The 13,488-nt window shown below is 43.4% G+C and overlaps 1 pseudogene; it reads left to right on the top strand.

Moving 5' to 3' along the window:
• Positions 1 to 12,443, top strand: part of LOC142442328 (alpha-N-acetylgalactosaminidase pseudogene) — a 34,193-nt pseudogene extending 21,750 nt beyond the window's left edge.
• The last annotated feature ends 1,045 nt before the right edge of the window (positions 12,444 to 13,488 follow it).

Here is a 13,488-nt window from a genome sequence, read left to right as displayed (position 1 = left end):
ATGCACAGCGGTACAGATGGAAACTGGAAACACAGGGAATCTAGGACAGATGAACTCCTCAAGACCAACGGTGAGAGTGGTGACACTAGGAGGGAACGGGGTGTAGAAAGGGGGAACCAATCACGGGGATCTACATATAACCTCCTTTCTGGGGCATGGGCAACATAAAAGTGGGTGAAGGGAGACACCGGTCAGTGTAAGATAAGATAAAATAATAACTTATATATTATTAAGGGTTCATAAGGGAGGGGGGAACAGGGAGGAAAGGGGAGGGAAAAGAGGAAAATGAGGAGCTGATTCCAGGAACCCAAGCAGAAGGTGAATTTTGAGAATGATGAGGGCAACGAATGTATAAGTGTGCTTTACACAATTGATGTATGTATGGATTGTGATAAGAGTTATATGAGCCCCAATAAAATGATTTAATAATAAAAAAGTGTCTGGCTCCTTCAAACACGGTGGTGCTAGTTATGAGAGGCCAACCATAAAGGTTTTCTGAGGGGGAAGGATGGTGGATGGATCTTCTGGCACTGGATGATGGATGCACACCACCACCCCCCCTGAGCAAGGTGTAAAAGACCCATCTTCCTAACAATGTCTAGATTTGGTGATTATGGCTTTAAAGAGTTTTAAAGAGTTAACCCTGAATGAAATGTGTTTCTGTTATAATTGTCTAGTTTAATGTAAGGAGTCCTGGTGGCACATAAAATTAATGGCAATGGTTTTTTTTTTGTTTGTTTCTTTTTATTTTGATGGTGCAATGGTTAAGTGCTTGGCTGGTAATCTAAAGACTGGTTATTTGAACCCACCAAGGGTTCTAAGAAAGCCAAGACCTGATGACCTGCTCCCTAAAGATTACATACTAAGAAGCCCCATAGGATCGTTATACTCTTCCAGCAGGGTTGCAGTATTTCAAAATCAACTTTATGAAAGAACAATCAACAACAGCCTTGGGTGAGGTGGAACTCTCTCAAAATAAGCAAAACCTATGCCATTTGTGTGTGTGTGTGTGTGTGTGTGTGTGTAGAAAGACAGGGAAATGGCTTACACAGTTGTAGAAGTAGTTCAGTCCGGGCCAAGTCAAGCTTCTCCCGATTCATGTAGCTGTGGAAGGTGACCAACAGGAAGCAGGAGGATAAAGCAGGGATTGCCCACATGCTGGAAGAAGCAAAGGTAAATGAATTTGAAGTCAGCCAAGTGAATCCACTAGCAGTGGTCTTCTGACGGCTCCTGAGATCGGCAGGTAACGCAACAGGAAATCAATGATCTAGACACAGGATCAATTCAACAGAAGGTGAAGAACCAAGGACAAATTGGGTCTGTTCAGTGTCTCTCTTATGCAAGAGACCACACCCCAAGGGCGTGTCCTCAGGCTGCAAACTGATTGATAGGTTGACCTCCACTCCTTCCTCAGCCGAGAGTGTCTAGTTGTAATCCATAAGCACCACAAGTCTAACACATGCTCAAGAAATATGAGGGGGCTTCAAGAAGTTTGTGGATTTTTTTTAATTTTTAAAATGATCTTTACAAGATCATTTTAAAATTATCTTTTAATTACATTGTGATGAAGTTTTTGAAGCTCCTTCATATTATAGGGGAAAAAAAGAGGGACCAAAAAATTCCCTTCAAGTATCAATCTGGATATGGGATGCCATTGTCTCTATACAACTGACTTTCAAAGGCAGGTCTTCTCTGGGTTCCACATTGCAACTCAGAAGGGTCTCTGAAGGTAAAATAGTTCAGAGAACACTGACTGAGGTAGTTAGTTTATTGTGCCAACCTGGCTGATAAGCACATGTGAGATTAATTGAAGGGCAGCGGAGAGATAAATGGCTTGGTGAGCCTTGCCTTTCTTGTCTCTTGCTGTTTGATCATCCGACCAGGGTGCAGCTGCCTTGCTTGTTCTGTGCCTCCATTTGCAAGCTACACTACCTGTGGGACACCTATGTCATTATAATTTGAGGTTCCTTCAAGACCTGCTTCATCACACCATCGGAATTTGCCTCTCTTGAGCTTGGGACTGTCAGACCCTGTCATCTGGCTGACTGTTGGTGACCTGCCTTGCTACTTGCTGCCTGTGCCCGGATAGCCTGAATTGATCTACAGAGGACTACCCAGTGGCCCTCAAGACTTGAAGGACTGCCAGTGTCTCACAACTCTCATGAGAGTGAGTTGCACTGAGCCATTTGTACTACTTTATAAATTAATTAGCTGTTTATTTCTTATGTTGTATGTCTATCTTTCTGCATAAATATATATAAAATTATTAGCATTCTGATTTTGTTTCTCTAGAGAACCCTCTCTAACACACTGACTCACAAAGTTAACAGGGCCTGGGTATATTTCTCAATGCTTCTCACGTAATGGTTGTTGAAAGTCTTCTTTGAAGGATGCTGTCTGAATATCGCTCTTTATATAGTTTATTTCTATCAAGTATACCTCAAGGAAATTAAATAATTTAAAAATTCCCATAAAGCAGTTTCAGTGTGAATTAAGTCCACAAAATAGCCAAAGCAAGAATAAAACCTTCAGGTTGCTGAAACCTTTCAGCTTGTCTTAAAGAGATGTCTTAAAGAGACACAAACTGCTGCCCTTAAATGAATGTACCAGAATGCAAGTATCTGTTAGTTTATGCCAGTGGTAGTTCTAGAAGGCTTACTGATGGGTTTAGTCACTCTGTGTTTGCATATGACTTGTTTTCCTCTAGTTGGTGATCGGCATTGAACACCTTTTGCTTAATAAGGGTCCCTGTTCTGACATCAGAACAGGGAGAGAACAGAGGAAGCCAGGGCCACAGATGTGAAGCACCTTTCCTGATACAAAACTAGAGCTTCTATGTTACAAACCACCAGAAGAGGAAAAGTGTTACTGCAACAAAGAGAGAGAGAGAGAGAGAGAGAGAGAAGGTTAGGTTACATTCTACAATAATTTTCTTATGTAATCATCCCCAATGTACCTTTATTTTGTTTGTCATTAAATAGGGTGGAAAACTACATTTATAAAGCCTTACCAGAAAACAAAATGATAAGTAATACTAAAATGCCCCTGGATTACTGACGAAATTGTGTGGGTGTCACATCTGATCTCCTCTGTCTACACAAAGATGCAGGAGAACCCACGCCCACACCAGTCCATGGCCCATTGCCACATGGACCACATCAGTCATGTTTTCACCTTGCAACTTCCTGTCCTGTCCTCAGACCTACAACCCGTGCTCCCACACAGCATTCTACTCTGTTGGGATAAATATGTTTCAATGGCCCCACTGAACTCACAGACAATGCTCATGATTATGGGAGCTCATTCGGGAAGTTAAGAGAACATTAAGGATGTAGTCATTTGTCCAAGCAACACTTCCCAGTCAGAAGCCAAGCCTCTCTCTAGTCCTCAGCCCTTCGGTCACCTGCAGCCCTGGCTTCTGCCTCCGTGGGTGTGGAGACTTGCCTCTACTCTGCTCACAGCCTCTCGTCTCAACATAGGAGAGCCTGCTGCTTCCTTCGGGCGGGGATCTCCTACCCTTATATCCACGAGTGAATGGTTTCTTCTTGGTTGTCCTGGGATTCTCCCTTTCTGCTTCTCAGATGACTCTCTTATACACGTGGAAGAACTGACCAATCCCCAATGCAGAATCCTCTTCAGCCTAATTGCATAGTCCTGCCCCCTCGTTTGGTGGCAGTTATTGAGTAATGGAGAGGAGGGCCATATTTAAACAAATTCAGTTCTCCACGATTCCACTGATCACTTTGAATGGAGTCTGGAAACCTTCCTTCTGTGTCTTTTTAGCACAAGAAAATTTGAGAAGGATTCCAGTCAAATTGATAGTAAAGAAATGAATGGTGCTTCATACTTATTTACTTTTAATTGTAGCTTAGATGAAAGTTTACAGAACAAATTGGTTTTCCATTCAAAATTCATACATATTTTATCTGTGAAATCTAGTGAATCTTAAACCATGCAGTACCACTCTTCCTATTTCTCCCTGGGGTTCCCCCATCTGTTCTCAGTTCTCCCCAGTCCTTTCTGCCTTCTGAGCTTTCATCCTGGGCAAATGCTGCACTACGATCCCTTTGCTGGTTGGTCTTCGCATCCATACTTCCTTTGTGTTACTTTTTCACCTTATGGGCCTTTCTATTGCTTGGCTGAAAAGGGGGTGGCTTAAAGTGGCTAAAGGGATTTGACTAAGGGTCCAAATCTCAGATATTAACATCAATCTCCATCAAAGCAATGAACCTAACATTTTATATGATTTTGAGTTTTGTGTCACATTTTTTTTCTACCAGTCCACGCAAACCTCCTATTAAGGTTCCATTCAGATTGCTCACCGGCGGTGGTCAGGCACCATCTAATTCTTCTGTTCTCAGGAGAGTCATAGTGACTGGGGTTTGCATGGTCCCTTAGTCTTTTGACTAATTGTTTCCATGTGTTTTTGACTTTCTTCTCTCTTCGTTGCTTCAAACGAGCACAAACCAATTGTTGCACCCTGGATCGCCACTTACCAAATTTGAATACTCCAGCCCCTATCAAAGTAGCAGGTAGAACCTTGTTGTTTGTGGAGTATGTTATGATAATTGACATAGATATCCTTCCAAGAACCCGGACCTCCAAACCCTGTGACGCATTCCCTCGAGGTGTTTTGTTATGGCTTGGAGGTTTTCACAACTTTGCCCCTTTATATTCTCCTAACTTCATGGATATATTTACAGCACTAGAAATGCATCTATAGAAATAACCTCTGTTAAATATATCTATCTAGCTATCTAATATATATATATATATATATATATATATATATATATATATATATATATATATATTCATTGGTATCTTCCCATTTGCCTTCCTACTCCTGCTAAGTTGTGTGTTTATGTATCCACCTGTAGATTAATATATTGTTATGGTAGGACTGTGTATGTAACAGTGTGATAAATTTTATAGCAACTAGACACTCCTGGGTAAAGCTAAGGGTAGAGACCAACCTATCAATCAAGTCACAGCCTGACAATACTAGGTTGGGGGTGTGGCCTTTTGCATAAGAGAGATCCTGAGTAAAACCAAGGTTTCGTTTTCCTTTTTGCCTCTGATGGAGCTGGATCCTGCATCTGATTCATCAATATCCTTGTGTGTCACCTGCTGATCCCAGAATCCAGCAGCAGACTACCATCAGCTGTCATCGGATTCATTTGCTTCTGCATCCACCAGCCTATAGCTCCCCTGCTTCACCATCCTGTTTCCTGTTCATCAGCTTCTGCAGGTACTTGAGTCAAAGAAGGCTTCAGTTCACATCTGACCAATGGACTTGAACTGAACTGAACTTCCATATTTCTCCAATTGTGTAAGCATATATATAACACATACAAGTATTACTGGTGTTGCTTCTCTAGAGAACCCAACCTAACACAAATAGTATTTACCCTGTTGCCTTAGTCCTAAAGTCTTCAAACTGTTTAAACAGGGGCCAGTTCACTGTCCCTCAGACCCGCTGGAGGGCCGGAGTATACTTTAAAAAAAAAAACTATGAACAAACTCCTATGCACACTGCACATATCTTATTTTGAAGTAAAAAACAAAAGGGGGGAAAACACCCGGTGGGCCAGATAAATGTCCTAAACGGGCCACATGTGGGCCACGGGCCGCTGTTTGAGGACCCCTGCCTTAGTCCTCATGTTGCTCCCACTATCTTCCTTTGGCTTGATCACTTTGTGATGACCTCCCATATTGTACTTTGCCATCATGTGTTAGTCTGGGTAAACTTGGGAAACAAACCCACACTAACTTATATCACGTGGAACAAGCACACCAGCCTGTCTTGACTCGATCACTGAGGACAAAGTGGGTCCATAGCAAAAGTGGTGAAGGAAGCTGATGGTGCCCGTCTATCAAAAGATATAGAATCTAGGGTTCTAGAGACTGAAAGATAAACAAGGGGCCATCTAACTGAGAAACAACAAAGCCCACATGGAAGAAACACAGCAGCCTGTGAGATCACAAGGCAACAAAGGGATCAGGTATCAGGCATCAAAGACCAAGGGGGGCGGGGGTATCATAGCATTGTGAATGAGGGGGAGTGCAGAGTGGGGACCCAGGGCCCATCTGTTGGAAATTGGACACCCCCTTGCAGTAGGGCTGTGGGGAGGAGATGAGCCAGTCAGGGTGCAGGGTATCAATGATGAAACATACAATTTTCCTCCAGTTCTTGAATGCTTCCTCCCCCCACTATCATGATCCCAATTCTACCTTACAAACTTGGCTTGAGTGGAGGTCATACACTGGTACAGATAGGAACTGGAAACACAGCAAATCCAGGACAGATGATCCCCTCAGGACCAGTGGTGAGAGTGGCAATTTCAGGAGGGTGGAGGGAAGGTGAAGAAAAAAGGGAGAACAGATTATAAGGATCTACATAGAATTTCCTCCCTGGGGGATGGACAGCAGAGAAGTGGGTGAAGGGAGGTGGTGGATGGGTGTAAGATATGACAAAATAATAATTTATAAATTATCAAGGGTTCATGGGGGCAGGGGAAGCAGGGACGAAGGGGGAAAATGAGGAGCTTATACCAACGGCTCATATAGAAAGCAGATATTTTGAGAATGATTGTGGCAACATATGTACAAATGTGCTTGACACAATGGATGGATATATGAATTGTGATAAGAGTTGTACGAGCCCCCAATAAAATGATGAAAGAAAGAAAGAAAGCATCCCAACCCAGTGCTGTTCAAGCCCATAAGTCCAACATTGGCCTATATGTCCAACACCAATCTACAAAGTCCTCCTTAATCTCACAAAACACAGGCAATGCAGGAGGAAAGCCAAGTCAGTGAGCCTGTAAGCATCTCAGTGCTGACAGGGGTCTCTGCACAGCTTCTCCAGCACCCAGGGCTGCATCGGGGTAGGTTCATTTGGCTTCTCCTCAGGGATGTCTTGCAGGAAGTGAGCCTTGCCAGCTAAAGCTGGGAACTGGCTAAGGCAGCTGCACCCTGGTCTGACCCCCAGAAACCAAGAGACCCGAAAGCTCAAAAGGCAAGGCTCACTGACCACGTGTTTATCAGCCAGGTTGGCACAATAAACTATCTCACATCCCCTCCACCCGAGTTAACATGGGTTTACCCTCTAGTTAACAATTTCTTCTTTCTTCCCCTTACCACTGGTAACATTAAAAAATGTTTCATGTGCTTCTTGTTATTAGTTTTTTTTTCTCTGTAAACCTTTTCTTGATCTTTTATGGTAGTCTTCGATAACATTTTTGTCCTTTTGTGATTAACCTACTTCCCTGAGCATAAGGTTCTCTAGTGAGAGTAATTCATGTTATGAAGCATGGCATCATTTTTAACATTATTTTTGAACATATTGTTGCATTCTATTGTGTGTGAACCATAGCTTGTGCCATCATCCATCCATTAATGGGAACTGACATTGTTTCCTTTTATTTTTTTTGCTGTTGTAAATAGTGCTGCAGTGACCATGGGCTTTCATGCTTCTATCTGTCTCATGGTTCTTATTTCTCAATGGTACATTTGTGTATCTCATATTTAGACTGTAGTATTAGATACTTCCTCTTCTAATTCTTTAAGAAAGTGCCATATTTGTAGGCCACTAGACATCCCCTTACAGAAGGGTCTCAGGGAGGAGATGAGCCAGTCAGGGTGTGATGTAGCAACAATGAAAATTACAACTTTCCTCTAGTTCCTAAATGCTTCCCCCCTTGCCACCCTCCACCCGCCCCCTGTACCACCCACTATCATGATCCCAATCCTACCTTGCAAGCCTGGCTAGACCAGAGGATGTGCACTGGTATAGATGGGAACTGAAAACAAAGGGAACACAGGGTGGATGATCCCTTCAGGACCAGTGGTGTGAGTAGCAATACTGGGAGGGTAGAGGGAGGGTGGGTTGGAAAGGAGGAACCGATTACAAGGATCTACATGTGACCTCCTCCCTGGGGGATGGACAACAGAAAAGTGGGTGAAGGGAGACGTCGGTGAGGGCAAGATATGACAAAATAATAATTTATAAATTATTAAGGGTTCATGGGGGAGGGGGGGGAAAGGAGGGAAAAAATGAGGAGCTGATGCCAGGGGCTTAAGTGGAGAACAAATGTTTTGAGAATGATGAGGACAATGAATGTACAAATGTGCTTTACACAATTGATGTATATGTGGATTGTGATAAGAGTTATATGAGCCCCTAATAAAATGATTTTTTAAATTGCCATACCATTTTCCATAGTGGTTGGATAATTTTATACTCAAACCAGCAGTACACAGGATTTCAGTGTGTCCACATTATCACCAGAATTTATTGCTTTCTGATTTTTTGAACACTGCTATTCAAGCTGGGGTGAATTAATGTCAATATTGTTTTGGTTTGCATCACTCTAGAGTTATGAACACAGTATTGCTGCATCTGTTTTTGGCTACCCTTGTTGAAGTATCCATGCATATCCTCTGCATTTCTAAACTTGTAGTATCTGTCTGTTTGCTATTGAGGTGTTGAATTTTTCTATAAATTTTAGAGATTTTCTGATACATCACTGCCAGTTTTTCTCCTAGTATGTAAGTTCTCTTTTTACTCCTTTGGTGTGTGTATGTATGTATGTATTTATTGCCTGCTTGTCTTCTTAATTAAACTGCTTTGTTCAGTTAACTTGGTAGGCAAGTGTAAGAAATTAACTTTAAAGATAAGTTCAGATTCTGATCCTAGACCCAAAGCTAATTTCTGAACCTCATCTCGTGCTCTGCAGATGTTATTCCCATAGGAGGAACCAGAGAAGATGTAGGGGTATCTTAATTCCTTTAGGATGGCCTTGTCTGCACCATCACCGTCATGATGCTGGGGGTAAAATTTAGAAGAACTGGTTAGCTAAATTGCTTATTGTTCATGAGATTAGTCAGCACATACAGGAAAATCTATTGTGCCTCAGACCATCCTTGTAGTCCATGGGAACTCTTAGTTTAATTTCTAATCCCATTTGTTTGCTAGGTCTTGAATTCTTTCAATTCTGTTTTCCTGAGCATTCCCTGTAGGGAAGCCATGATGAGCTAGTCATTGCATTCAGCCAGGCTAATTTTCAGGTCATCAGCAAATGCTTCAGCTTCTCACTTTTAGCAAGCAAGGTTGTATCATCTTCACATCGCAGGCTATTAATAATCCTTCCTCAGATCCTATGTCTGACAAAGTTTTGCTTGCATTATGTGGGCCTTTGATATCTGGCAATGCTTTGAAACTATGCATAAGGTTTTTAGCAGCTCTTTCCTTCAAAATAAGTAACTGAGACCCTCTTGGTTGTCTGGTCCTAGTTTGGACATTCCACTGAAACCTGTTCACTGTGGGTGACCCTGCTGGCATTTGAAATACCAGTGACACAGCTTCCAGCATCACCACAACACACAAGCCACCACAGTACTACATACTAGCAGACAGGAAGCACTTGCTGATCGATATGACTCAATGTAAAGAAGACCAAAATCCTCACAACTGGAATGATAGGTAACATCATGATACATGGATAAAAGGTGGAAGTTGACAGGGACTTTGTCTTGCTTGACTCTGCAATCAATGTTCATGGAAACAGCAGTCAAGAGATCAAAAACATGTTGCGTTGGGGAAATCAGCTACACAAGACCCATTTTGGGTACTGAAAAGCAAGGTTGTTACTTTGAGGTCTGAAATACTACTAACCCAATTAGTATTTTCAATTTCCTCCTATGTATGTGAACGTTGGACATTGGATAAGGAAGACTGAAGAAGAATCAATGTATTTGAATTGTAGCATCATAGAAAAATATTGAAAGAACCATGAGTTGTTAAAAAGACACACTGATCGCTCTTGGAAAATGTATGGCTAGTACTCCTGAGACGCAAGGATGGCAAGCGTTAGTCTTACATACTCTGTCAGGAGAGACCAGTCCCTGGAGAAGGACCACGTGCTTGGTAAAGTGGAGGGGCAGCAAGAAAGAGGAAGGACCTCAAACAGAGATGGATTATCACCGTGGCTACAGAGGCTCCGGTGCAGGAACAATTGTATGGATGGTTCAGGACTGTGAAGTGCTTTGTTCCGTTGTGCATGGATTACTATGGGCTGTAACTGTGTGGGTGACCCCTAACAGGAAACAATAGGGTCAGGCGTAGCACTTGTTAAATAATATTTAAAGGAAACAGACTTCTTAGCCCTTAGAGTTACTGGACTCTTCTCCAATTTAGATGACTATTTTCATAATCTAAGAATAAAGACTCATGTGTTAATGTTAAAAACTGGAGGGGCTACCTAAGCAGTTATAGTTGTCTGAAAAATCCCAAAGCAGAGGACGCTAGAAGCAATAAGGACCACAGGGCAAATAAGAGGATCTAGGTGTCAGGCTGTAGTGAACCTGTCTGAAGAGTTAATAAACCAATGTTGTGCTTTTCGAGAGGGGGAAAAGAAACGCAAAACATCTGTCCATGTACAAATTTTAGAAAAAATCCTTGAAACCACCTTCATGAAGAGTGGTTGGTTTTAACTGACTGAGAAGACCACAAGAGAATTATCTATGACAGATTAAATGGGCACTGTTTCTATTTCCAGTTGCTACCTATTCCACTAGACAGGAAAATCTGTACTCACCTATCTATCAATTCATGAGCTTTTACCACCAAATAAGGCTCATATAGTCTACTAAAAGTGATCATTTCAGTATTACATAATTCTATTAGACTATACATGTGTTTGCTGTAATGGTGGTACTTGCTTCTCAGAGGTCCCTTCTGACTCTTAACACTAGCATCTAGATTCAGCAGCTCATTGCAGTGCATTCATGGTATTGCTTTGTGAGAATACTAATAATTTCACCTACATTTGAGTTGATATGTATTTATTTAAATATGTTTTTAAAATTTTAGACTCTGGGGGCATCTGGTGACTGAGTGAGTGAGCGATCGGCCGGGAAGAGGCGGATCTGAACGGATCGAAAGTGCCCTTGCTGGCTCTTGTCACCCAGGTGCTGGCCCTAGACAATGGGCTCCTGAAGACGCCACCCATGGGCTGGTTGGCTTGGGAACGCTTCCGCTGCAACATCAACTGTCAAGATGACCCAAAGAACTGTATCAGGCTCACTCCCTGGGTCTGAAGCTGGGCATCTACGCGGACCTGGGCAACTTCACCTGCATGGGTTACCCAGGCACCACGCTGGCCAAGGTGGTCCAAGACGCACAAACCTTCGCCAGGTGGCAGGTGGACATGCTGAAGCTGGATGGCTGCTACTCCACCTCCCTGGAGCGGGCCCCAAGATGGCTGCTGCCTTGAATGCCACTGGCCACCCCATTTCCTTCTCCTGCAGCTGGCCAGCTTACGAAGGGGGCCTCCCCCCAAAGGTGAACTATACCACGCTGGCCAAGACCTGTAATATCTGACGTAACTATGAGGACATCCAGGACTCCTGGAGCAGTGTGCTTAACATCCTGGCCTGGTTTGTGAATCACCAGGATGTCCTGCAGCCTGTGGCCGGCCCTGGGCACTGGAACGACCCTGACATGCTACTGATTGGGAACTTTGGCCTCAGCTTCGACCAATCCCAGTCTCAGATGGCCCTGTGGACGGTGCTGGCGGTGCCCCTGTTCATGTCCACTGACCTGCGGACCATTTCCGCCAGGAGCATGGACATTCTGCAGAATCCACTCATGATCAAAATCCACCAGGACCCCCTTGGCATCCAGCGGCGCAGGATTCTCAAGGAGAAATCCCAAATTGAGGTGTACCTGCAGCCACTGTCCAACAAGGCCAGCGCCCTGGTCTTCTTCAGCCGGAGGACGGATATACCTTACCACTACCAGTTCTCCTGGCCAACCTGAGCTACTCCAGCACCTACATCTACGAGATCCAGAATGTCTACACGGGTGAAATCATCAGCGGCCTCCGAGCCTACACTAACTTCACAGTGATCATCAACCCTTCAGGGGTGGTAATGTGGTACGTGTACCCCTCCAAGAACCATAACACATCCTGGCTGTGAGGGGCAGGCTGTGCGGCAGCGGCTGTGGCGGTACCAGGTCCAAACCATGCGTGGAGCGTCCGCATGTCCAGGGACAGCGGGAGGGCTCGCTGCTCCCAGCTCCCCTCGGCGTCCTGACCCCAGCATACCGGTCCCCACTCAGAGCCAGGCACCACCAGCTGTCCAACTGTGAACAGGTTGGGGACTTGTCTCCCGGCCACAGACCCCTCTGAACACCTCAGCCAGCCCCCTGAGCCCTGTGCCCTGCAGGAGCCCAGCCTCCGAGCTCCTCCTTACTGACTTTGAAATCAGGACTTGTTTGTCTCCGAGGTCTGACCCCGTCAGGGTGTCCCTGAGCTGTGTGATTGGTCTTCCTGCTGGAAGAAAGCCCTGTGGCAGGTTGGTGCCACAGGGTCAGAAGGAGACCCAGGCCCCCCGGGGCCACCAATAAAGCTGTTCTTGAGTCCAAAAAAAAAAAATTTTAGACTCTGTCCAATTTTAACTATCCAGAATACATAAAATGCAGTATTCTCTTGTTCTGTTCCCACAAATGCTTCTTGATCTACATATAGGTTCTGCATGTGCACGAGACAGTGCACTGGAATTCCTATCTTTCTAGGTTTTTTTAAATGAAATATGCAGTCGCAAGTAAATATCTTTCTGATATGCTCTGCTTTTTGTCAAGATCCAGCTAAATATCAGCAACGATCACCCTTGTTTTGTTTCCTCTTCTGAATCTTGTGGAAACTCTGATAGTTCGCTACCTGTCAATGTAATGTTGCAACATTTTTGGATGATCTTCAGCAAAATTTTACTGGCCTGTCATATTAGTGATAATGTTCTATAGTTCAAGAAGGTGGCCTTTTGTTGGGTCACCTTTCTTTGCAATGGGCACAAATACAAATCTCTTCCAGTTAGTTGGCCAAGTAGCTGTCTTCCAAATTTCCTGGCAGAGAAGAGTGAGTGCGTCCAGTACTTTTTATCAGCCTGTTGAAACATTTTAACGGATATTCCATCAATTCCTCTATCCTTGCTTTTGGCTAATGCTTTCATTGCAACTTGAACTTCTTCCTTTTGTACCTTAGTTCTTGCTTGTATGCTACGTCTCAATGTAGCGGAATGTCAACTAATGCCTTTTTTAGGTAATATCTCTATATTGCTTTCCTATTCTTTTGAAGTTTCCTGCTTCATAGAATATTTCGTCCATAGAATCTTTCAACGATACAACTCGAATTCTTTGAGTTTTTGAATTTTTTTCTTCAGTTCTTTAAGCTTGATATATACTGAGTGAATCCTTCCCTCTTGGTTTTCCGATTTCCAAGTCTTTGTACATTTCATTATAATAATTTACTTCTCTCTTCTTGAGCTGCCCTTTGAAAGTTTCTGTTCAGCTCGCTAACTTCATCATTTCATCAATTTGCTTGTGCCACTCTATGATCAAAAATAAGATTCAAAGTCTTCTCAGACCTCCGCTTTGATGTTTTCTCTCTTTTCTGGATTTTTAGTGACCTTCGGCTTTCTATA

The sequence above is a fragment of the Tenrec ecaudatus genome, chromosome 1, assembly GCF_050624435.1.
Source record: "Tenrec ecaudatus isolate mTenEca1 chromosome 1, mTenEca1.hap1, whole genome shotgun sequence".
NCBI classification, from domain to species: domain Eukaryota; kingdom Metazoa; phylum Chordata; class Mammalia; order Afrosoricida; family Tenrecidae; genus Tenrec; species Tenrec ecaudatus.
Note: the sequence above shows the minus strand (reverse complement) of the source record. Positions and strands in the feature narration are given on the sequence as shown.